The sequence below is a fragment of the Wyeomyia smithii genome, chromosome 3, assembly GCF_029784165.1.
Source record: "Wyeomyia smithii strain HCP4-BCI-WySm-NY-G18 chromosome 3, ASM2978416v1, whole genome shotgun sequence".
Lineage (NCBI taxonomy): Eukaryota > Metazoa > Arthropoda > Insecta > Diptera > Culicidae > Wyeomyia > Wyeomyia smithii.
The window spans coordinates 18,927,451-18,952,651 of NC_073696.1; the positions used below are offsets into that span (position 1 = coordinate 18,927,451).

The 25,201-nt window shown below is 40.6% G+C and overlaps 1 protein-coding gene across 2 annotated transcripts in view; it reads left to right on the forward strand.

The window, feature by feature from the left end:
* Positions 1-4,879: 4,879 nt before the first annotated feature.
* The window catches only part of LOC129729337 (nuclear hormone receptor FTZ-F1 beta), a 67,088-nt gene continuing 46,766 nt past the window's right edge, over positions 4,880-25,201 (forward strand). For both annotated transcript variants that reach the window (XM_055687848.1, XM_055687849.1), the window contains exon 1: positions 4,880-6,182. The gene's annotated coding sequence lies outside the window, so the exon portion shown is untranslated. The remainder of the gene's footprint in view (positions 6,183-25,201) is intronic.

The window sequence follows — 25,201 nt, forward strand, 5'->3', positions numbered from 1 at the left end:
CAACACCTGCAGACTTGAAACTCTGGTCCAATATATTACTATGATACTTAAAGGAAATGACAGAAACATTACCAAAGCGAATACCAAAAATCAGGTAGAAAATAAATTTTTTTTTACTCATGCGCGGTTTTAACTAAAACTAAAAAATATATCGGCAAGTGAGATCAGAGCAAAACATTGAAAGTAAGTAAATATTTGTCACAAAGAACTCCGTAAGCAAACTGTCCTTAGTCTACCCCTTATCAGTATCAAGTACGCTAAAGGATAAACTGAACGTTTCTCTTTCTTATGCAGACGTTTCACACAAAGAAAACAAAAATCAGCAGCATTTTAATTTGCATCATACGAATTGCTCGTAGTCGCAGTAGTTTCTTAATGTCTTGCGTTTATGCCTAGTTGATGTAAAGATTAATTAGCATTAAGATTCTTGAAGGAAAAAGGTACTCACATCAAAGTTTAACCGTTAAACAAATGTTAGATACACTGGATTGAATTCAAAATTGATTTCAGTTCGACGGAATAGCAAAAAAATCTGTAAAATCTGTATTTTAGGCGATACTCTGCAATTCTGTAATACAGGTTCTGTATTGCTTTTATAGTTAAAAAATCTGTAAAACACAGAAAAATCTGTATATATGGCATCCCTGGGCGTGAGATATGTTGGAGGCAGAGCTGCCAGATTTTATTTTGAAAAATCTGTATGTAGCCATAAAATATCTGTATTTTTCTGTATTTTGCTCGTGTGCCTGCAAGTGCTCGGGTTTGAAGTTACTGGGCTCGGAATCCGACCTGAAACCGTAAAAAAGTTGGGTAAAATAGGCAATGTATGTGATTTTTTCGCGGATGCGAAAAATGTGATGCGCAAACGGACTGAGGGGTGTGATTTAGACTAAGAAAATTTTTTCCTCGTCCCGTCTGGACGATTAGAGATTTTTTGCTCCGACATTAAAAAATTTCGTGTATTTTGGTTCTGCAATTGAAAAACAACAGCAACAATAAACGAACAAGCAATGAAACGTCACCCGTGGATTGCCTTAAGCGAATCGTCCAGTTTGGCGGCTATGTGGGAAACGCATTCGGAAAACAGAAAACTGATGTTGGGATGAAATGTATGTGAGGCAAAGCTAACAGCTCATTAGTTCGAACATTTTTTGAAACATCACGATCTTAAACCGAAACTTAAAAAATTCGAATGCTGAAATTCTGTACAAATCTGTATTATTAATCAAAATTCTGTATGAATTCTGTATTCTGTATCATTTCTGTATCGTGTTCAAAAAATCTGTATAATACAGAAAAATCTGTATACTTGGCAGCCCTGATTGGAGGTTATTTTATTTGCATACTTCTCAAGCCCTGTTAGAATATGTCTCTTTTTGTTTGTTTGTTTTTCTACGGTTCTAAAGTGCTTCCACACTGAAAATAAATCGCACGCTCATCCCAAAAGCTCTTTGTATATGGATGCCAATAAACGAACCCAATCATTTTATCGTGTCGAAATCTGAATGCAAGAGGATTGATATCGGTATGCATGACTTAGCAAACGGAAATGTTAAACAGTTGATTTTGTTTTAACTCTAATATTTATTTAGGCCCAACCGCGAAACATAACGGGGCGAATATCTTTTGGAGTAAGGAAAAGCCAGCTTGAGTAGAGCCTGTATCCCGACGGCTCCCCTGCCTGTTTGAAACATAAAAACCCTCTCTTCTTTTCTCTTTTAAAAATACAATTTAAAAATGCATGCCATTTAAACTTACGGCTAACAATAACATTAAAGTTCTTCTCTGTACGACCAAATATTAATTCTTTATTGTATTCGTTGAGGTGTGATGGTTCCTTATCTCTTGGAAATCAAAACTTATATCTAAGTTCGGCGGATCATGTCTCTCAGAAAGAAGCGATGATTCATGTTTCTCTAAAAAGATTAATAAAAGAAAAAAGAAAAACAGAACAGAATTAGTGTCAAACGTTTTGAAGGTGGTTGTGTTGAGAAAAATAAGGAGAAAAAGCAAGGAGATAATCTGTGGTGCTTAGGGCATACGAAAACTATGTGGCCAATATCTTCGTACCCTCCACATTCGCACAGATTACTATCGACTAAGTTTATTCGATATATGTGTGCGTTTGCCACTTAGTGATTGGACATTAGGCGCGAAATAACTCGAATAATCTAACTTTTTCAATCTAACTTTTTGAACCAAGCTTTTGTTGACACTTTGGGCGAGATCGAGTGCATCCATCGCCCAAGGCCACCTTTTCCCATCTTTTCTGCCAGTTTTTCAGAGCCAGTTTCGACAAATGGCTCGACGGCAGGTGAAAATACTCGGTATAGGTGATCGATCTATCAAATTTTACTCCTTCTATGGCACCCCTTTTCGCTAATAAATCAGCTTCTTTAGGGGCCGTTCCTAAACCACGTGGTCATAAAGAGGGGGACGGGGGGGCTTGACAAAAGTCCAAAAGACCACGTGGTTTTTTTCCTGACTTATAATTTATTGTTGCCACCAAGAATGAAGCTTTTGCATTTAAGAAATATAGAATGTACTGATAGTTGAATAATAAAAATGTAAAAAATTAAGTGCATTTTTGGCACCTGAAAAATTAAAAGACCACGTGGTTAAAGTCGCAAGGGGGGGGGGGGTTTGCCAAAAGACCACGGGGGGGGGGGGGTACGGGGGGTATAAAAAGTGAACAAAAAATGACCACGTGGTTTAGGAACGGCCCCTTATAGCCAGGGATCGAGCAATGCGAGAGGACCCACACAAAGCAGATAATGACAGACCGATCAATCAGCACTTCTAATATCCGTCTTATTTCCGGAAGGAAATAGGACGGGTGCTTGACCGGTTTGATCGATCGGAGAGCTTCGATAGAACTGAGGCTGTCCGAAAAGATAAAATAATTGCCTGGTGTCTTGAGCTCGATAATTTGCAGCAAATTGTGTATGGCAGCTAATTCAGCTACATGTATGGAGCAAGGCTGTGCCAGTTTGCGTTGCCAGTTTGCCAGATGTTCCGTGTTGAAAACGCCATATCCACAGATATGAAGTGTTTCGTCTATTAGCACAGATGTAAGTGGAATCCACTCCGCAGTAACGTGTCGATTTTTTACAGTGCTGTAGTGCATTTTTTATTATTTCGCTTCTGGGTATCCTACACGCCTATGTTTTATTACCCTAAACTGAGTAAGATATCACTCATTTTTGTTGAAAGTGGAGGTACCATAATCTGAGTTCTTTTACGGTTACTCACTTTTGAGTAAAGCTTTCATAGCAGGCCTATGAAAAGACACCATTTTCATATGACCGGAAAATAACAAGCAGAATATTGGAACCACGGTTGGTACGAAATGGAAATGGAGCCACAAAAAATCACATACAACCCAGTCCAAAAGCATAGGGGCGTCTAAGGCCAGTTTCATACGTCAGAAATTGAGTAAAACCTACTCTACTTTTGCAAACCATAAATTTATGAGAATGAGTAGAAGTTACCCAGTTTGAGTAAAATGATAAAAGTTGATGTTTGTGTTTTTTTTTTGTAAATTTGACCCAATAGAAAAATAATTTTAAAACAGTCAAAAAATATTACGTTTATTGTACATTAAAACCTTACAAATGTCATTTAAATCACCTCCGTGTCTTCTGCCTTAATGGCTTCATTGAATGCGGTACATGGGGAATGCGGCAGATTCCTATAATACCACCAAGAAGAGCTGATTTTTATGTTTCCAAATTCTCTACGGTACTGAAGTTTGGCTGAAATTACTGTGGAATATTGTTATATATTGTTTGTTATATAATTTGCTAAGAAATGTTTTAAAGTGTTTTTAGGTTCATTTGAAACTATCTTTTGATAGCAGCTTTTGGCATTTTCTAACGTAAGGTAAATTTGAGCACAATTCCTTGGATTTTCTTTCCATTTTCTACAGAAGCTTGCAGACATTATGAGCTTACTTTTGAATCCTTCTTGGTTTATGGTCCCTATTGGGTTATTTATACAACTATATAAGAAACCAATTTTTGTTCGAACAATTTTTGCATTTTAGCAGTCTATTTTAGGAATTTTAAGCTTGATTTTGGCTGTTTTCTGTTTGGCCTTCAGTTTTGTTTCTTTGGAGGTTAGTCTAGAATGAATTTGCTATTTTTGCTCACGTTTAGAAGTGCTTTCAATGATTCAAAGCGTAATTTGTGATCGGATTAGATATCAATTTCTTTTTTCACCCTTTTCTGTTCTTTTAGTGCGTTTCTAAGCGCTTTTAGACTGGATTCTGATGAGATTCTTTTTATTTTTGGTTTTTCAACTCTAGGCTATTTTGGGTTGAATGAGAAATTATTTTTACTATTTTATATAATAAATGAATATAATAAATAAACCTCAGAAACGAACGTTTATCAACTTTTCTCTGTTAAAAAATGTTCAGTTACACAAAGAAAAGAAGGAGAGAGAGGGGTTCGGTAAATGTCCATGATTTTCCTCCTGAGGATACGGAGAGGTCTCAAAATGATGATTTTCCGTCCACGTGGAATGTAAACGGCCCATAATTAGTTACGGCACGATCCGTTTCTTCAGCTATCAATACTACGATTCAACCACCAAATCAAAGCAGTACCTAAAAAGCGACATCTATGACCCAGCACTAAGTTCATCGTACACCTGCGAAACTCCGACAGCACTTGTAGACGTTTGCTGATATCGCCATCTCGCTTTCTTCAATCGATCGGTTTCGTTCCCCCACACTAACAACCCGCCTCGGGGGAAGGAATTCATCTCGCTTTGTGTGCTGTCCGCATAGCCAAATTCATTCGCTCGTTCGTTCGTTCATCTGATTCGAGTATCCACCCAGCGGCTAGCCTGTTTCGAGGTTCAGTCCAGTGCTCCTCGTGTGAACGAAATGAGTTCAGTTCGAGTCGGCAGCGAGAGTGAACGCGTTTCTAGGTTTTATCTTCCGTTCTTCTGTTCCCCGTTCGCGCACAGCATTCTGATACTCACCCGATTCCTCCGTGTGGCGCTGGGCTGGAGCTGGAGTGTTGTTGGTGGAGAGAGTGGCATTTGTAGGGACCATAAAAAAGTTGGAGAGTTCTGTCGACAATCGCGACCTGGCCCGAAGGAGAAAAAGTAAGACGGAAACCAAGGAAAGAAGGTTTTATTTTCACCGTTGTTTTGGTTCGATTGCTTCGACCTGACCTGCTGCTGTGTTTTTCTATACATATACATATATTTCATTGTGCAATTTTGTGTTGACGCAAACGAAAACATTATTTACACCTTTGTTTTCCGCTCGACCTTGACGTTTGATTACGCGATAAGGGAAGTAACGTGAAAGCCAAACCGTTTGCTATTAAGTGTCGGAAAACGGCAGCATGCACATGTGGGTAGAATTTACTGTGGTAATCTGCAGCCCGATGCACGGAACGTGGAAGTGAAATTTACATTGTTCGGCTTTGATTTTGGTGATCGCTGGGGTGAGTGGCAGACAAAAATCGGTGATTTAAACCGTGTAAAAGTGCAGATTTTTTTTCGTCGTTCACCTCGAGCCGATTTCGATTCCATCACTTGGTACTAATACATAAGCGGTGGTGGAGCAATACCAGTAAGAAAAAGAAAAAGGCGAAGAAGAAAAAGGTAAAACGCGACGACTTTGGAGAATAATATCAATAGCAAGAGGCATAAAGGCAACTGTAGCAAACAACGGAAAGGTGTTGTGGTTGGAAGAAACATAGAAATGAGATAGAGACCATCCCGTGGAGGTCGCGGCGGCTTGCCAAGCAAAACCAACGCAAGAATCGGGCTAAAGAGTGAGTGGCCCCCAAAACAGCCTTCTTTGATTCACGGTGGTGCAAACGAGTCCAGTGTTGTACAAAATCGTGTGGATGTGTGAAAGAAGGCGACTGTAATAATAAAAAAGAGAATGCAGAAAGAGAGTGGAAGAGAGAGGGCAGCATAAACGACGGTCTTGTGTGTTTTTAGTTTCTTCTGCTCTCGTTTGTACTCTCGTCGTTCTTACCTGTGTGTGCTGCAGCAGTGCTGCGATTATGCGTCTGTAGTGGTGTGCGAGTAACAGCAGTCGCCGTCGTCGTCGTCGGCTAGTGTCAATAAACTCTGGCGTCCGAATGCGAGGTGAAATACGTGAAGCAGCGGAACACAGAAACGTTGGATAAAAGTTGGAACCTTTGGGACCAGAAGTGAGTTGAAAGAGTTGACTCATTTTTCTTATCCACAGCTTTGCTGCTTAATACTTTTGTAGGCTACAGGTTCGATTTTGATAGAGCCACATGGTGAAGAACTGATTCGCGGGTAAAGGTTATTTGGCCTACTAGATTCATTATGTACAAAGCAAAAATTATTTGAAGAAATCAAATTGCGTCGTCCCGGTTGGAAAAATTTTCATCATTACATTTTTACAAGTTATGATTATAGGTTCTAATGTTAAAAGAATACTGAATAATGCAGGCTAATTTGCAATGTAACGCAATAACGTCCTCCCCGCACAAGCCAGACGACCTTCAGCAAACGTTTTCGTTTTGCATCATCAACAGATTCTTAATTCATTCAGCAAAAAACACTCACTGCATACAAACCACTCCGTCCTCAACCAAACGCCACCTGATGATTCTAACAAAACTCTTATTTCTTGATTTCCTAACATATTCAGCCCGACCAAAGTTTATTATTCCGCTGCTTACGCGAGCTCAAGCCTCCCCAACCCAACACCGTCCGTACGAGCACCCACGGGTCTGTGTAATTTTAAGCCTGGCGTTATATTTCTGTTGTTTTTTTTTTGTATGTTCTCGTCTTATAAGAATCATTAGCCAAAGTCCTTCAAGGTCTTTGCGTTCTGTGTGCTGTTTATTTTTTTCTTTTGCGTCTAACCCACTGTTTGCTCGTATGCTTCCTTCCCGTTTTTTGAGTTTTTTCCCTTTTCGCATTGTCGCGCCTTGCCGCTGTTCGTTCCGATGTTTACTTGGATTGATAGCCGTGCCTAGGTTTAATGCCCAGTAATCACTCCTTCGGAAATCGCTCCGAACACCTCAGCGGAAAAAAACGCCTACTTGTACATCGGGGTGGAAAAAATTATTAGTGATAATCATGCTGCCAAGCGGGTTGCTGTGATTCATCTTTTTATAGATTTGCTTGTCCCGGACTGGCGGGTTGTTTTTATTGCTACGTTTGCCTCGGTGTGTGCGAAGTTGGAATAAAAACAGCAGATTCGCCAAAGTTCAAGGTCATTGAAATGTCGTCAAACCAAAATAGGGTCGTCGCCATCGCCCGACTTCACTCGCGATAGCCAAGCTAGCGATCGCACGGATGTGAGGACAGATGAACAACGGGAAGGTCTAGGGGGAGGAGGGAGGGAAGGTGAAAGAAGACTGAACAAAAGATCGCACGGCCTCGAACACTTACACACAGGTTCGGCTGAAGGACGTGGGGAACGGATCCGCTATCGTACTTCGCCCGTCTCCGTTGTTGATTCGGTCGGCCGTGTGTGAAAAAGAGGAAACGAAAAGATGACCTTCGCGAAAGTGTGCGTGAGCGTCGGGACACCGCCCGTCTGCCCACTCCGCTCGGCTCTGTTCGTCCCGCTTGGTACGGCCCTGTTCGGGCATCCGTGCACACGTGTGTTGGTGTGGCTGTGGCTTATCCCCACATGTGTTTGCTGTTTGTTGTTCGCGCTCGCGTCTGTGTTGGTTGTGGGGATCTTCTTTTGTCTCCACCGTTGTTCCACCGCTCGCCATATTTGCCGTTTTCTTCTTATGGTTCTTCCGTTCTTTTGGAAAGCTTGCGCCCTGAGGATGATCGTCACCTTCTTTGATTTGGTTTTTGCGTCGTCCACGATTTACTGCTTTGCTTGATTCACGATTTTTTATCGATGTACCATTTCAATCATGTTTCTGTTGCTGCGTTGACCACTTTCGGAATCAAACCGCGCGCGCGGTCGCTTTGACTGCGCGATCGAGAGCTGATCATCGAGTGGGAAGACTGGATTTGGCTTTGGGAACTGAATAAATTAATTTTCTATTTTAGCGAGGGACCAAAATCTTGCGGAAATGATTTTGAATATTTATAAACACTGGATGGAAGATTTCGTTTGCGTTTAGCATAAAAGCAAGCCGTTGTTTTGGACCAGGGCTTTTGAACTTGGCTCAAGGCCTTGAACAACCAATCGCGTCAAACAATCGGTGACCTGTTTCATGTTTTTCCCTCGCCGTGGCTAACGGTCCTTTCAATCAAAGGCTTGGAACCCAGGTTCGCGCAAGTGTCAAGCCGCAGTTTGATTGATTCCAGTCGTGACCTCTTTTCCAGATCGCGATGCTGCTGCTATTGCTGTTGTCGCTGTTTTGTTGGGCTCGACAAAATCACAAGGAAGTCAAGGAGGAGGCGTGTGGAGGTGATCCGGTTCGTGCCAAGTGGAGTGCTGTCGATCGAGAATGGATGGACGGCTTTGCTCTGCTCTGATCGAGGAGAACTTGTTCTTGTCCCGTGCAGGGATCGGACTCGAAGTGTTTACTTGTTAGGCTGTGTGTGTGTGTTCTGTTTGCAAAAGGCCACTTAGGCGCTCACCTCCGGCTGACAAAATGCATTTGAAAAGCGAAGAGCAGCATGTGGTTAAGGTGTAAAGTTGAAGACATCGCGGGGAAGGAGAGCTAATTGCATATGTGGCACACCGGTGCGATCGGAAGATGTGACCTTTGAGTGGACAGGTTTAGAAAGTATACCTGCTGATTTGCGGTCGGTTTCACAAGCCGATTGTTAAATCAACAACTCGTATGTTGTTTTAGGTCTGGTAGTTTGGGTTTAAAATGTTGGATTTGAATACTAAACTTATTTCCTCCAGTAATGTCTGAGTCGCAGCCCAGCATTCTGATGAGCTACGGTTATATTATCCGGCTGAAACCTGTTACGTAAGAGGATTTGTGTCTTTCTAAATGTTCAGTAATATTAAAAGAAATTGTCATTCAAAATTTCTACTCTTTCTAACATTCGCACAAAACGAATAAGTTTTTAAGCTTTTGCCATAGACAACTGTACGGAATTGTGCTACTGATACGATTTCGGTTTTCGCGCCACAACTCTTCAGTGTACACGGTTCGCTACGAAGGCTGTACACAATCGTACGAATCAGTTGAAAGACGCCAACTGCCAACATTTGCACAATAGGAATGGGCTTTTATATCATTTGCTATTGCAACTGATTCCAATGATAGTTTATTGCCAAATAAATAGAGAGTTCTTACTCCTTATTAGTTCTTTCGCCCAGAGTCTTAGTCGAATGCCAGGTCACTTATCTGGCATTAATTGCTAATGATCACATACTTGGAAACGTTTCATATACCTGTTTGATGTCTGCATTAGGGGGATGAGTCAATCTTATGTAAAATCTGGGGAGTTACTTGATATTTGACCGGTTTACGAATTGACGAAGTGCATTCGATGTGTATACTTACTAGGGTGGGGAAAAGTGATCGATTTTCCAGAACCAAGTTTTTTTGGTGCCTTTTGGGGCCCCAAACAACCTCAAACTTACCGAAAGTCGATTGGTTTTGTCTCCGCTTGGTGCATTGCATTTCAAATTTGTATTTACCTTTCTAGAGAGCTCAATAATGATCTAATAATGCACTACATTATGTAAAAGTATAATATTTTAGATGCCTAAGTCCCTAAGAAGAGTTATAGCTGTTCAAAAATGAGCAGCGATGGAAAAAAATCACCTCTAGCGATTTTGAATACATATAAAGCAAGCCTAAGATGCGTTGACATCGTCGTCAGTATGCGAATAACAAAGTATCGGTGTTGGTTCACTCTCTTTGCTTTCCTTCTTACGATATATTGCTTGTCGTTAGCGTACACCACAACATATGGTTCTCAATGTGCACAACTCGGTATATGAAGTTATTCGCCTCTGTTACACAGAGCGATCAGATCTTGTTATGTTATTACCCACGAATAAGATTTTTTGTCAGAAAAAGAAAGAAAATGACAATGTATGCTCTCCTACTCTCGCTCAAGTCAACCGCTACCAAAGTAGTTCCTTCCCCCACACTTTCCTTCTCACCGCACCACACCTCTGCTGCTGCTCAGGCGACATGGGGGCCGTTCCTAAACCACGTGGTCATATTTTGATCACTTTTTATACCCCCCCCCCTACCCCCCCGTGGTCTTTCGTGGTCTTTTGGCCAAAGCACCCCCCCCCCCCTTGCAACTTTAACCACGTGGTCTTTTCATTTGTCAAGTGCCAAAAATTCGCTTAAATTTTTTACATTTTTATTATTAAGCTTTCAGTACATTCTGTACTTCTAAAATGCAAAAGCTTCGTTCTTGACTTGGCGGCAACAATAAATTTTAAGTCAGGAAAAAAGACCACGTGGTCACTACGTTAACCCCCCCACCCCCGTGCGTGGTCTTTCGTGGTCTTTTAACAAACCCCCCCGCCCCCCTCTTTATTACCACGTGGTTTAGGAACGGCCCCATGATATTCTTCTGCTGCTATTCTTTGTTCCCCTAACGACCGGCATATGGAGAGACAAACGCAACGAGCGAATCGCTTCTCAGAGCAGATGTAGTCTAGTCATGTGCCTACGAACCTGAAACCTACGCACCATATCATCATTTCATTATGTGTTGAGAGGATTCAAGTATAGTCGCGGTCTGTAACACTTCATGATGTGTACATGTGGAGATTAAACGATGATTGCATCATATTCGTTTCGTTCCATCACTGAAGATGAGTATGTCGATTTAAATGCAGGAAATGTTGTTTTCTGCCAACATTACCAATGTACTGGCGTCAGTAGGATTCCCATCAGAAGTAACCTGTCGTAACGAGTTTATACACTCAGCTGGATCAAGCAAACAAATTTAGCTCAATATTCTAGGCGTAGGTAGAATTTACAACGTGTTTCAGAGGTTACTTATGATAGAAATCTGACTAACGCCGGTATACTGGCAGTGTTGGCAGAAAAAATGATTTGCAACATAAATTTTGACATACTCAACTTTGAACAGCTCCAGTATTTTTTTGGGACACCCTAGCTTTTTTTAGGCACCAGCAGATCGTGCTTTTTCTTCCACCGCGCACATCCACTAAGTGCGAGGGCTACCACTGAGTCAACGGCCTCTTCCTGGCTCTCTGCTGAAGGTAGTTTGAACGGATCTCTCGTTAGGCATTCTGGCTACATGTCTAGCCCACAGAAGTTGTAAGAGATAGTTGTTGAATCATTAACTCATGAAATTATAACACCTAATGGGAGATGATTTGAAATATTCGTCATGCTGTTGTACTCAAAACCATGTCGAACACGTTTTCCCTTCACATTTTATGGTTGCAATAGTGAAAATGTTTGATACAGTTTTATTAACAAACTGTTACTATTCACCTTCAATCAATTGTAGTTACCATCGCACGGTTTCAAATTTTCTCTGTGACATGACAACCATTCTAGGTTTTTGAATAGTGTTTGTCAAACCCCATCAACGATTACGGATAATTCATGGGTAATTTAAAAAAAAAAAAAACGATTCACCATTGCCCTTCTGAGTGGCCCACTGACATCTTCACTGCACTGCCGACCAGAAGCAGTCCAAGGCCGCCCGGCGATCTTTTGCCTGCACATACATGTATGGTGGCTCTACGAAAGGTACGCGTTGCTACTCCACTCGTTGATCCATCAATTTATTTTTGTTTTGCCATGGCCCCGGCTACCGTTCGGTTTTGTTTCATTTTTTTTTTTCATACAATACGGCCCCACTAATAACCTGATACTGTGCACCGCTGGTTGAGACACGAGACTCAGCCCTGAGGTTTTCACACCACCGCGCATCACCCGGCCGGCCCGGGGACGGCCTGATGATACGGACAGCTGAACGGCATCATGAATCATGACTCATCATCGTTCCACAGGATAGTCAGCAAGCAAAACCGTTTCTGTGCTGGACAGTCACTCACTCATCCTTACCGCCAAATCAGCCAGTCCGATGGTGGTGACGATTGGAGCGGTGCAGATCTTTTCAAAACTAAGGTCTACGCGATGTTCCACTTAGAGGAGCACATCGCACGGCTGCTGGCAGATGGCTTGTTCCCCGCTCCGGTGGTAACTTGAGTCATTTCGATCGTTAAAGTCAATAATTAGTCATACCTTAAGCGCGACTCGGTGTTAGGTACTCGCTAGCGAATCCTGCTGAGGGGACGGACCTCCGCGACTGGGTGGCCCCAATGTCTTCGGGGCGAGCTATTTCGACCATTTCCGTTGGTAAATTTTGACACAATTTAATTCAATTGGGGGCTCGTTTGAGTCACCGGCTTGATCAGTTTTGGGGTGCAGCTAATGGTAGCTTTTCGACCAATCGTTAAGCTGAGTGATTCATTTTGGCAAGAGGTTTTACATCTTACACTAGCTAATTACCAGATCTTGCTCGGGATTCTATATCAGCTCTTGTTGTTATAGTGCTTTAAAAATTACTGAGGTCTAATTAGTTAAGCTAATATTCTCCATCGATATTGAAATAATAATTTTAAACCGGATTGTAGAAAGATGATTTTGTCGTCTAATATAAATCGAGTATGATGATAAAAGTGATTGAAAAAAAAGTAATTGTATAATTCTGGCAAGTGTAGTTGATGCTCTCTTGCCACCGTAGAGTTTTCAAACGATTTAAGTAAACAGGATTATTAAAGCAATTTACTCCCTTCTAACGTTTTCTTCACTTTTTTATAAATGGCATCAGATATCGATATTCGCTCTTTGGACGTCATCATGATTCAAAAAGGCTGATATAGAGGAACATAAAATCAATTTTCACGTATTTCTAACGTAAAAACCTAAATTAATCCACCTAGCGGTCAGACCCAGCCTTTCTCATTTAATTTTTTATTTGTAAAAATAGATTTACATGACCGCTTCAATACAATAAATGTTTATCCACTTTTTAGGTAATAATATTAATAATATTGATGTTGTAATCTTCTTTACATATAAAAATGCAGTCAAGTCTGTCTCTCTGTCTGTCTGATCCATATAGGCCCGAAAACTACCGAACCGATCGACGTGAAAATTTGTATGTAGGGGTTTTTGGTCCCGATAAAGGTTCCTATGATAGTTTGAGACCCCTCCCTCTTCTGGAAGGGAGGGGTTCCATACAAATGAAACATAAATTTCTGCGTAACTCAAGAACAAACCAAGCAAATGAAACCGATTTTGGCATGTGGATGTTTTAAGGGGTAACTTATATGTCCATAATAGTTAGATGAAACACAAATTTGTGCACATCTCGAGAACTAATCAACCAAATGGAACAAAATTTGGCAGGTAAATGTTTTTAGTGGTAACAAATATGTACATAATGGTTTGACACCCGACTCCCTCTTCCGCACAAATGACATGTTGGTGACCTTTAAGAGAAGATTCATATTTGTATGAAGAATATGTTCTGTAAATGGTCAGGAATGCTGAAAAAGCGTCGAAAAGGCGGGGTTTAAAGCCTTATACAAACTTTTAGTAATTGTCACAAAGTGGTTTGTTGGAAATTTTCTACATTTACATATTTTAACTTGGTGATATTTACAGGAAAAACCAGAACATTTCTATTATTGTCACCGAGAAACATATTTTTTTCAATACATTCATGAATATTTTTTGTGACAAAGTTCTAAAATAAAACATACTATTCGTGACCAACTAACGAACATTGCTATTTTAGTGTTTTTTTATTTCGCCGATGAAATTTAGAAATGATTGAGTGTGTGTATATAAGTAATAACATAGAACAAGTGTAAATGCCAAGAGCTATTTACAAATGCAATCCCATTTTCATGGAGAAAGTATATCGCCTACCCCTCAAAATTTTCAAGCGCCTTCAAATAAATTAGGTTTTAGATAGTATTCGTAAAATTTTTAATATTTTAGGAACACGAAAAAATACTTTTGTTGATCTTTTAAGGCAAATGTGTTCTTATAAGTGACTCCTGTTGTAATTTTGCTACAAAATACATGCAAAATTTTCAAGAGAAACGGTCATATTATGGTTTTATTTTATAATGGACTGCTTTCGCCGCTTTTAGCAAGTATTTCCCCCGTTTCAGTGAGCCAGCAAACTTCAGGTGTTCGTCACCAATTATTCTTGGTGACTTTTGTAAACAAGATGCATTCCTCCGGTTATAGATCAACTGATACGGGGACTCATTTGAGCCAATACCAATCGAACGTTAGTTTCAGGGAATATGTAACCTTATTAAATTGAACGATTTTTTTGTTACTTGGTTAAAAAAGGATAGTTACTAAAATCCCGCGGAACTTTCAGAAAGATCACATATACTTCAATGACAACATTTGGCACATGTTTCATTACAAAAGTCACGGTGACTAAATAGTAACATTTGTTGGCTAAGGCCGATGTTTACTTTTGTAAGAAAATAAACATAAGTTTTTCTATAAAAAGTAATGGTTACTCGATTACAAAAACTATTTCCATATTATTTTAAAAACGTTCGGGGGACAATTGTAAGAAAAAAGTCCTTTTTTTGTGACTCTCGTGCGGATTGGGAGGGATCCCATGAAAATGAAACACAAATTTCGCACAGCTCAAGAACCAATCAAGAAAATACAAACAAATTTGGTATGTGATTGTTTGTATAGGTAACAAATATGTCCATAATGGTTTACGCCCCTCCCTCTTCTGGAAGTACAAATTTCTGCACATCTCGCGAACTAATCAACTAAATGGAACCATATTGACAGGCGAATGTTTTTAGTGGTAACAGATATGTTCCATAATAGACCTCAGACAACATTTTGGATTGTAAGATGGCAACTTCCGGTTTCTGGAAAATAGCCGAAAATGGCCGATTTCCACCCAATATAATAATATCCGGATCTAGAATAATACACAGGAGCTAAAATCGACCACAGATAGCACTTTAAATTCTAAGATGGCGACTTCCGGTTTCTGAAAACAGCTGAAAATGACCAAATACCACCCAATATTAGTTTTTCTTTAACCAGTATGCCGTTCAAAATCCAGAAATTGTCTCCAAATGCCATTATGAAATCCAAGATGGCGACTTCCGGTGTCGGAAAAAACAGCCTGAAATGAACGATTTCCATTAAATATTAGTATTTCTGGAACCAGAAAGATGCACAGAAGCTAAAAATTGATCACAGACACAATCTAGAATTTTAAGATGGTGACTTCCGGTGTCTGGCAAACAGCCGGAAATGACCAAATACCATTCAATATGAATGTTTTCGGAACCAGAATTACGCCCAGATGACAGAAATTGATTTCACAGGCAATTTTAAAGTCCAAAATGACGACTTTCGGCTTCTGAAAAACAGTCCAAAGTGACAAAATATCACCCAATATGAGTTTTTCTTTAACCAGTATCCTAAATGCAATTTTGAAATCCAAGATGGCGACTGTTTGTGAAAAACAGCCAAAAATAAAAAAAATACTATCCAATATGAGTATCTATGGAACCAGAATGATGCAAGGAGCTAACAATTGACCTCAGGCACCATTTTGAATTGCTAAATGGCAACTTATAGGCAACAGTCGGAAATGACCGAATAATACTCAATATAGGTATTTCCGTAAACGTGATGATGCATAGAAACCAAACATTGACCCTGGACACCATTTTGAATTTAAAGACGACCACTTTTAATTTCTGGAATATAACCAGAAATACCTCCCAATATGGGTATTTCCCGTGTCAGATTGATGCCAGAAAGTCTGCTGAAAATGACAGAATACCACTCAATATGAATATATTCAGAATTAAGGCGATGTACAGAAGCCAAAAGTTGAGGATATTGTCATTTCGATAAAACCAATGATTTCAAACGTTTTGTTATTTGACTTTGATCATATCCTATGACCGATTCGTCGTGCATTTGCAGACTTTAAACACATTGCAAGGAATCAATGAATTTGGAACGTTCAAATAGTACGATAACACATTTAAATTATGTTGAGGCCACATATATCGATCAAAGCAGGTATAGTTTTAAATAGTCTTTGAATTTCCCTTCTTTCCATAACTTTTGAGCCACATATCAAATTGTTATGAAGTTTGTTATTTGTAAGTTCGAGAGATGACTCGTTCGTATGACACTAGTTATGTTCAAATAAGTCATGTAATCTTTGAGATAATAGACTTTCGTTGTTTTATTAACAATTTAATACATAACGGTTGCTTAAGTTCGATTATAATCAAATGAAATGGGAATGTGTAGGGCAGCCAAACTTGGAAACCACGTGTTCAATCATAATTCATCAGTTAACCCTTAACTAACCCGCTCATCTGATAATAATAATCAAATCGGTTGTGTAGTTTCTGAGATAATGAAGTTTCGTGATTTTCACAAGTCGGTACATTACAAATGAAGTTACAGTTCGATTACAGTAAAATTCAAAAGGGGCTTCTGAGGCAGCTAGACCATTCATTTGACACTAATTTTGTGGAAATCGGGTCCAGCTTTGCATAGCTGGATTTCACATTTTTAAACATAACAGGCAAAGTAATAGTCCGATTGCAAAACAAATCAATAGGGTCTTATGGGGTAACTAGACCTTCCATTTGACACTGATTTTATGAAAATCGGTACAGCCATCTCTGAGAAACATGAGTGAGATTAAGTAGTCTTCAAAACACGTTTATTTTCATAACTTTTGAACCACATGTTCAATCTTCATAAAATTCAAAAGTTAAAGGTTTTTTAGGTAGCCCGTTCTTTTGAGACCAATTTTGTTCAAATCGGTTGTGTGGTTTCTGAGATATTGTTCACATTTTTGAACATAACCTCTAAACTAAAAATTCGATTACAATAAAATTCAATAGGGTCTTATGGGGCACCAAGACCTTTCATTTGCAATTAATTTCATGAAAATCGGTCCAGCCATCTCTGAGAAAAGTGAGTGAGAATAAAAATCTGCACATACACACACACACACACATACAGAAAATGCTCAGCTCGTCGAGCTGAGTCGATTGATACATGCCATTCGGCCTTTTGGAGCACTTTTATACTTTCGGTTTTGCGAGTGATTGCTATACCTTTCTAGGAGAAAGGCAAAAAGGAAGGTTTGTGAACATATTTCTCAGACCTATATAACTTCTTAGAAACCGGTGCATACTGAGAAAAAAATGAACCCAAATTCTCACTTATTAAAAGCCGCTGGGCTGGCAACCTGAAATATAGCTTTTCTTTTCTTCCAATTTAGGTCAATATATAGATTAGTGATATTTTCATCCTTTGCAGGGCACGGCAAAGAATTGGTCAACAATAAATCGATTGATGATGGTTCCATTTTATGCAGGGCCCGGGAAATAGTCTATTTTGCCCCTTTTCACCCTGTATTTGCATATTTTTGGAAATATAGACTCTTTCCCGTTTCAGAAATAAAGCTCAAATGAAACATCAAAAATTGTTAAAATTTCCACTTTTCTACAAACTACCTCACCCCTTGGTGACCGAGGGGTCAACAATTTCAATCAAACAAAAATGACATGATAATTTTTTGTCTATTCCTAACTAATATGTGCATTTATATCAAATTCGAAAGACCTTGTGCACCTAGTGGCCTGGTTTCAGCGAGAATTGCTCAGATGAAGAATTCAAGACAAATGTTTTTTTTTTGTTTTTGGAGTTGTTTTTATCAATATCAGCATTTTTAATAATAATAAAAACTTGTGCCTCCCCAGCTGGTCTCGAGGTACGATGCTGGCCTAACAAGCCAGTCGTCGTAGGTTCGAGTCTTGACTCGGGAGAGACTGTTAGTGTCAGTAGGATCGTAGCGCTAGCCCCGCAATTGTCCTGTACACTTAACAGTTGGCTACGAAGTCTGTGTACCGTAAACAGAAGGTCAAGTTCCGAATCGGAATGTAGCACCAAGGCTTTGCTTTTTTAAAAATTTGTGCTAGCAATATTCGCCATTTTGAAACAGATTCAACAACTTACTTTACTTTTACTTTTTTGGCTAACGGTCTAGGGCCGAACGAATTAGAGATGTCCAGCTTCTTCAGTCTTGGGCAGTCGTTCTCCAGTCTCCCCGTACATCAGCAGAGCGTGCATCTTCTTCCACCGCGCACATCCACCGCGTGCGAGGCCTACCACAGAGTCGACGGCCTCTTCCTGGTTCTCTACTGAAGATAGTTCTGGCGGCTCTCTCGTCAGGCATCCTGGCTACGTGTCCAGCCCACTGAAGCTTGCCCCGCTGTATTACATTCACTATATCAGCATGTTTGTATACCTGGTACAACTCGTGATTCATGTGTCTGCGCCACACTCCACCTTCCAATTTACCGCCCAGTATCGATCGCAGAACTTTACGCTCAAAAACTTCGAGTACTCGTCGATCAGCTTCCTTCAGCGTCCATGCTTCATGTCCGTAAAGGGCCACCGGGAGTATCAGCGTCCTATACAGCGCTAGTTTTGTGCGAGTTTGCAAACTACGGGACCTTAGCTGGTTACGCAGTCCGTAGAAAGCCCTGCTCGCAGCTGCAACTTGTCGTTTCACTTCACGGCTCATATCGTTGTCACATGTCACAAGCGTACCAAGATAAACGAATTCGTCAACCACTTCAAATCGTTCCCCATCTATCTCCACCTCAGCACCAACACCACGGGGACTCCCACGCTCTCTGCCAGCTACCATGTACTTCGTTTTGGCAGGGTTAATGACTATTCCCAATCTCACTGCTTCTCTCTTAAAAGGTACGAAGGCCTCCTCCACGGCCTTACGGTTGATACCGATGATACAGGAGATGTGAGATTTCGTGATGATCGTACCGTTTCTTTCCACATTTGCTCTTCTTACTGCACGCTCAAGAGCGATGTTAAACAGTAGGATGGAGAGCGCATCCCCTTGCTTCAGTCCATCCAACGTTACGAACGCGGCTGATGTCTTGCCAGCTATCCGCACGCACGATTTTGATCCCTCCAGTGTCATACAACTCAGCTCAATTAGTTTCGTAGGGAAACCGTGTTCCAGCATGATCTGCCACAGCTCGTTTCTTTTCACTGAGTCCTATGCCGCCCTGAAGTCCACAAACAGATGGTGAGTCGGTAAGTTGTACTCCCGGAACTTATCGAGGATCTGTCGCAGTGTGAAGATTTGATCCGTCGTGGAACGCCCTTGTCGAAAACTAGCCTGGTATTCGCCAACAAAGGATTCCGTTAGCGGTCTCAATCTGAAGAACAGGATACGGGAGACCACTTTATATGCGGAGTTGAGCAACGCTATCCCTCGATAGTTGCCACAATCCAATCGATGGCCCTTCTTATAGATAGATAGGGCATATGAGGCTTTCCAACCAGTCGTTCGGCATTTGTTCGTCCGCCCAGATTCTTAGTATTATCTGGTGGATCGCATAGTACAGCCGCTTCCCGCTTTTAGAAGTTCGGCCGGGATACCGTCCTTCCCAGCGGCCTTGCCGTTTTTCAGCTCACTAATCACCTTTTTCAACTCCTCCTGTGTCGGTGGCTCCACAGCTTGTTCGTCACTCATAATCGTCATCCTGTTCCTGCTCTGCTCATCCGGCTCCTCACTGTTCAATAGCGCCTGAAAATTCTCCTTCCACCTTGCTGCAACCGTCGGTTTATCAGTAAGCAGGTTGCCGTCCTTGTCATTACACATGACCGGCACAGGGAAATTCCTGCTTCTGACCCTGTTGACAGTTCTATAGAATCTCCGCACGTCGTTTTCAGCATAGCTGTCCTCTGCGCTGGCGAGCACCTGCTCCTCGTACTCGCGCTTCTTCCGACGGTGGGTTCTATTTTCGGCAGCTCTTGCCACCCTGTATCTCTCACTGTTCTGACGCGTAGCAGCAGTGAGCATGCGGCTCCTGGCCAGTGTTGTTAGTCTCGCTTGTAAGCAACATACAACACCTCATGTGAGGTTCTCGGTGTCGCCGCTTTCACACAGTAGAGAATTCTCCATTCAAGCTATTTCTCGTTCTTTCCTGTTTTCTTTCTTACTCCCGAGATCATATGCACACAATCCCGTCTACTCTTCTCGTGTGTACTCGTGTATACCTACTCCCCAACTCGCGAGAACGACCAGCCGAAGACAATTGATTCAAGATGCTTTGCGATGGTTGCAGAGGGAAAAAATATGATAGGGTATCAGACTACTTCGGCAGCGGTTCGCTTCGGCTGGTTTTGTATTAGACGGCTGTAAAAAACTTACCGAAGCAGTTCGATACCCTACGCGTTGCCCCACTGGCGGCTGTCGGTGCATGTCGGGAAGAAAGCATTTTCGTTTTCGAGCATAGAATTTCAAGCACTCCTTCTAGTCAAGCAATTTTAGTCGAGTACTCCTACTCACTAGCAGGAACTCGCATACTCTTTTACGGTAGCTGAGTAGCAATAGGAAAAAGTTTGTTCGTGTCCGTGCATGCTTGCTGCTACTCAGGGGAATGCATGAAGAAGAAAGAGTATCTCCAAAGCGTGTGTGCAAAAGACTTGAGAAGCGTAGCATATGTCTCGTTGTCAAGCAGAAAGGAGAAGAAAGGTTTCGCTTCTCGCTCGATTTGCAACGCTGCTCCTGGCACGGTTCTTCTCATCTGTCGCTCTCTGGCACTCAGCATCGAACCAGCCATTAGGCTGTCTTCCACGCGTCGTACCTACCACCTCTCTCGCAGTCGTTTCGATGGCGCCGTGAATACTGCTCCACAGCCCATTTATGTCTTCCACTCCTCCCTCCTGCATTTCGGTGATCCGTTGGTCCAGCTCTCTGGCGTATTCTGCTGCCACGCCATCAGCTTTCAACCGCTGAATGTTGAAACGCGTCGTCCTCTCTATGCGAGATTCCAGCAAACGATGATATAATGGTCAGAGTCAATGTTTGGTCCTCGAAAAGACCTAACATCAGTAACATCCGAAAAGTGCCGACCGTCAATCAGTACGTGATCGATCTGGGAGCAGGCTTCTCCATTTGGATGCCTCCAGGTGTGTTTCCGAATATTCAAACGTGGAAAATAGGAGCTACATATGGCCATTCCTCTGGCCGCGGCAAAGTTTAACAGCCTCAGGCCGCTTTCATTGGTTGACGAGTGGAGGCTATGCCTTCCAATGACCGGACGGAAGAATTCCTCCCGCCCAACCTGTGCGTTTGCGTCTCCGATGACGACTTTTACGTCGTGTTTTGGGCACTCGTCATAGATTCGCTCAAGCTTGTCATAGAACTCATCTTCGACTTCATCGGATTTGTCGTTTGTCGGTGCGTAAGTGTTTATTAAACTGTAGTTGAAGAATTTGCCCTTAATCCTCAACACGCATATACGGTCATCTACGGACCTCCACCGGATGACTCTTGTTTTCTGATTTCCCAGCACTACGAAGCCGACGCCCCGTTCCGCTGCTTTGCCGCCACTGTAGTAGATGTGGTACTTGAAAGAAGTGCGTGCAATAGGGTCTACTGCACGGAATTCCCTTTCTCCGGAATTTGGCCACCGAACCTCCTGAATCGATTTCGACTCCCTGCCGCTGTAGTTCTCGAGCAAGCGAGCCAGCCCGCGCCGGTTCATTGAGAGATCGGACGTTCCAAGTACCCAATTTCCAATCGTTTACCTTAATCTTTTTCCGTGTTCGTAGCCTAGGTCTTTGCCGATTGATCCGTTCCGTATTTCTAAATTCGTTGTTCGTGGTTGATGAAAGGTTTCGGTATGCTACCTTACCAAGGTCGCGATACCTACATCCTGCTGATGGGGCTGCCATCTTAGGTGTAGCTGGCGGGATACAGCATTCCATAATTCAGCCGCCCGCTCCGGGTCAGACGCTGTTGTACGCCGCCCCTATGGGGATACAGTCGCGTACCAACCAGTCAGCATACGACCATAGTTTCCACCGGGGTTGGTTACCCGATCTCCGCTAAGGTTACTCGTATTTCGGTCGGCACTACGTGGAGGTTAGGATAGGAGTTGATGGACAGAGGTGAATGGTTACATTAGGGTCTCAAGTTACACGTGTCCAGCCATTTGCCAACCAGATTCAACAACTTACGACTGATAATTACTTTAGTAAATTTGATTATATAAGCTTTCCAGTCATCTGCTTATCAAATCGAAAATTTATTTTCTATTTCCCACGTTTCGATTCAATATAAAATCTTTTTTAAGGACTCCACAAATAGACAAGTTGTTACAAAAATTCTGTAATCAGAAATAGTTACTTACAGAAAGGATATCGTTTGTTGTCTTATTGCTCTATGTTTTGAGCAATAACATCTCAACGGTCAAAGATTAAATTGTGGCTAGCATTCGTTTACTGTATTACATTTTATTCTCTACCCGAACTCGACCAGAAGCCGTCGGATACGAGTTTCGGGTAAATACATCCGTACGAAAATTGTTAAAAATTTTGAAGTATCGAACAATTAGGAAAAAGATGTATATCTAAAAAAGGAAGATATATTATTTTGATGACTTAAGACTTTAACTACAAGATCCTTAGAAACAAAGTCAAAATAGTTCCAAATCATTCTGAAGGAAGCATGAGAAAGATTGATAAGCACTGCTGGAAAATCTGGAATCCTGGAGCTTTTCAGTAAGTCCGGCCTTTTAAAGAATACATACGGAAATAGTTTTAAATTTCGTAATTAATTTTTCGTAAAAATGTTATATCTCGAGATTGGCTCATATTACCACGAAGTGATAAGTGCTTCTTACGTAAAATTTTTTGAGAAGTACGATGAAACCATCGAATTAAAAATAAAATTAGCTGCATTGGCCGAAAAATGCAAATTCAGTTTTGAAATACAAAAATAATCTATTTGGCAACACTTTCGGTCAAAAACAATATTTTTTCTAGATTCCTTGGTTTATTTTCTTCAAAATTCAACCATCAATATTTTTCGGATGTCTGACGTCTATAAATTATAAAATAAAATAATAACAAAATTTACAACTTTTTTCGTAAAAATGTTATATTTAGAGATTGGCTCATATTACCTCAGGATGATAGTTGTTTCTAACGTAAAATTTTTCAAAGAACACGAAGAAATGATCAAGTTTAAAATAAAAATGGCTGCATTTGCCGTAAAACGTAAATTTAATTTTCAAATACAAAAATAATTTATCTGGCAACACTTCTGGTCAAAAGTTATATTTTTTTGGATTCCTTGGTTTATTTTCTTCAAAAATCGTCTATCAGTAATTCTCCGACATCTCACGTCTATGAATTGTAAGAAAAAGAAAAAAGAGATTTTTGTCAAGAATTGCGTGACTTTGCAATAAAGAGGGGGTCCTACAGAGCGGGAGTTATTCCAATCGACACCAAAATTGGGATTTTTCCAAAGTGACAGTAGATGCATAATTCCCCCAACATTAAACAAAATCTGTGAAGGTCGTGTCCAAGTGGCATGTACATTTGGTATGGAATGACCCAAATGCAGATTTTTTTGGCTATTGCATAAATCAGACTACGTATGTACGATATTAGCCCTATTATAGTATCAGCTTTTGTCTTGTCTGGTTTTTGTTTTATAGAGATTTCAACCATAATATGGCCCCCAATCTCTTTTCAAAGTTCTTCCATTTCCTCAGTTTCGCAAAACAAGAAAGATTTTGTTCCGTATGTACTATAAATGTACGAATCTTGAATCTCATTTCGTGTCGGCAAACAGTGGACCGATGGAGCTCTCAGTGTTGCGGCTGGAAGGAAGGCAATCGGATTCTTCTAGACAGTTGTGCCATTTTTTGGAAGAATTAAGAAGGGTTTGTGCTCAAGGGTACTCGATCAGAAGAGCATAACTAAAAAATTACAAAATTCTTCCAACAAGAGATACAAATACAGTCGAATTGTTGTATAGCGACATCGCAAGGGACCGTCGTTATAAAGAAATGTCGCAATAAAACGAATAATTTTTCTGAAATTGAAGCAGAAGAGACCATTGAGAATGTCGCTATAGAGAGATTTGTCGATATATAAGTTGTCGTAATAGAGGGCTTCAACTGTAGCATAATCTAATATTGTTCTATATACTGTCTAATTTTGTTAGAAAGCTTTTACGTTAGTAACAAAGTTTGATAGGGGTTTGATGTAAATAGAATATTTTGACGTGGGACTACGTCTTTGTTTACTATACTGGGATGCATTCTGTAAAATTGGAAATGAAACTGGCAAATGTTGCGTCAGATTTCTAACGTTAATAACAGCGTAACCACATGATGGATAACAATAACCAATACGTTGTTGGATAGATAAAATGTATAAAAAATTTTTAATATGCTAGTTATCACTCTAATTTCATTGCTAAGCGGTAAAATTGATGAAAAGTGTCAATAACAAATTTACGCGAATAATGAACCAATTACATGCGAGCATTCCTAGCACAGACGACGTGAATGGACACCATCCGTTCCCTGTGATATTCTCTGTATCCATATCGAAATAAAAATTGACAGAGTCTCCCCGTCCCAATAGGTCAATTTGTTTTTGCTTCCATGAGCTTAGACTAATATGATGTCTCGAAGGTAAAAGTTTTCCAAAAAGTTTGAAACAATCTCTATACTTGAACAATTTCTAAACCTGCTTTCAGAAGCTTATAAAAACTGATGTCTTGAAAGAAAACATGCCGGTAAAAGCAACAATAACAGTGGAGTAAAGAACCGCAGGTCTCTCGTCGTCTATGATTGCAGCGGTACTCTTCTATTCGTACGTTTCAGTGGTACACTTCTATTCGTACTGCAGCGGTACTATTCGTATTGCAGTGGTACACTTTTGTTCGTACATTTCTATACGTGTGCAATCGAGAAAAAACTGCAATGCTGCTGTTGATGGTGATTGAAAGTTTATCTCATAAATATGATTACAATAAATTACTCAACAAGAATTGTAAATTTTTGCAACGGATATATAATAAATTTTATCTTCGATATCGAAAGAGTAAATTCCTAAATATATACATTTATGGAGAGTAAGAGCCTGCGATTGCTTACGATTTTTTTGTTTAATTACTAAGATTCATTCAGAAGCTCTTTTTACATTTCAAAATTGTTGGAATTCTAAGCTTTACCATAGTAAAAGTATATTAGCTGTTTTCGTAATACAGCGAATGTAGTTGTACGCGAATGAAAAAATTGTCGAGCAAAAAACAAAAATGGAATTGTTGATTGCTACGATTTTTGCTGGAACTTGTTAATAATGTTGTTTATCATATCTTCTTATGTTTGCCAATTAATGAACCTTTGTAAGGGCTTCCATATTAT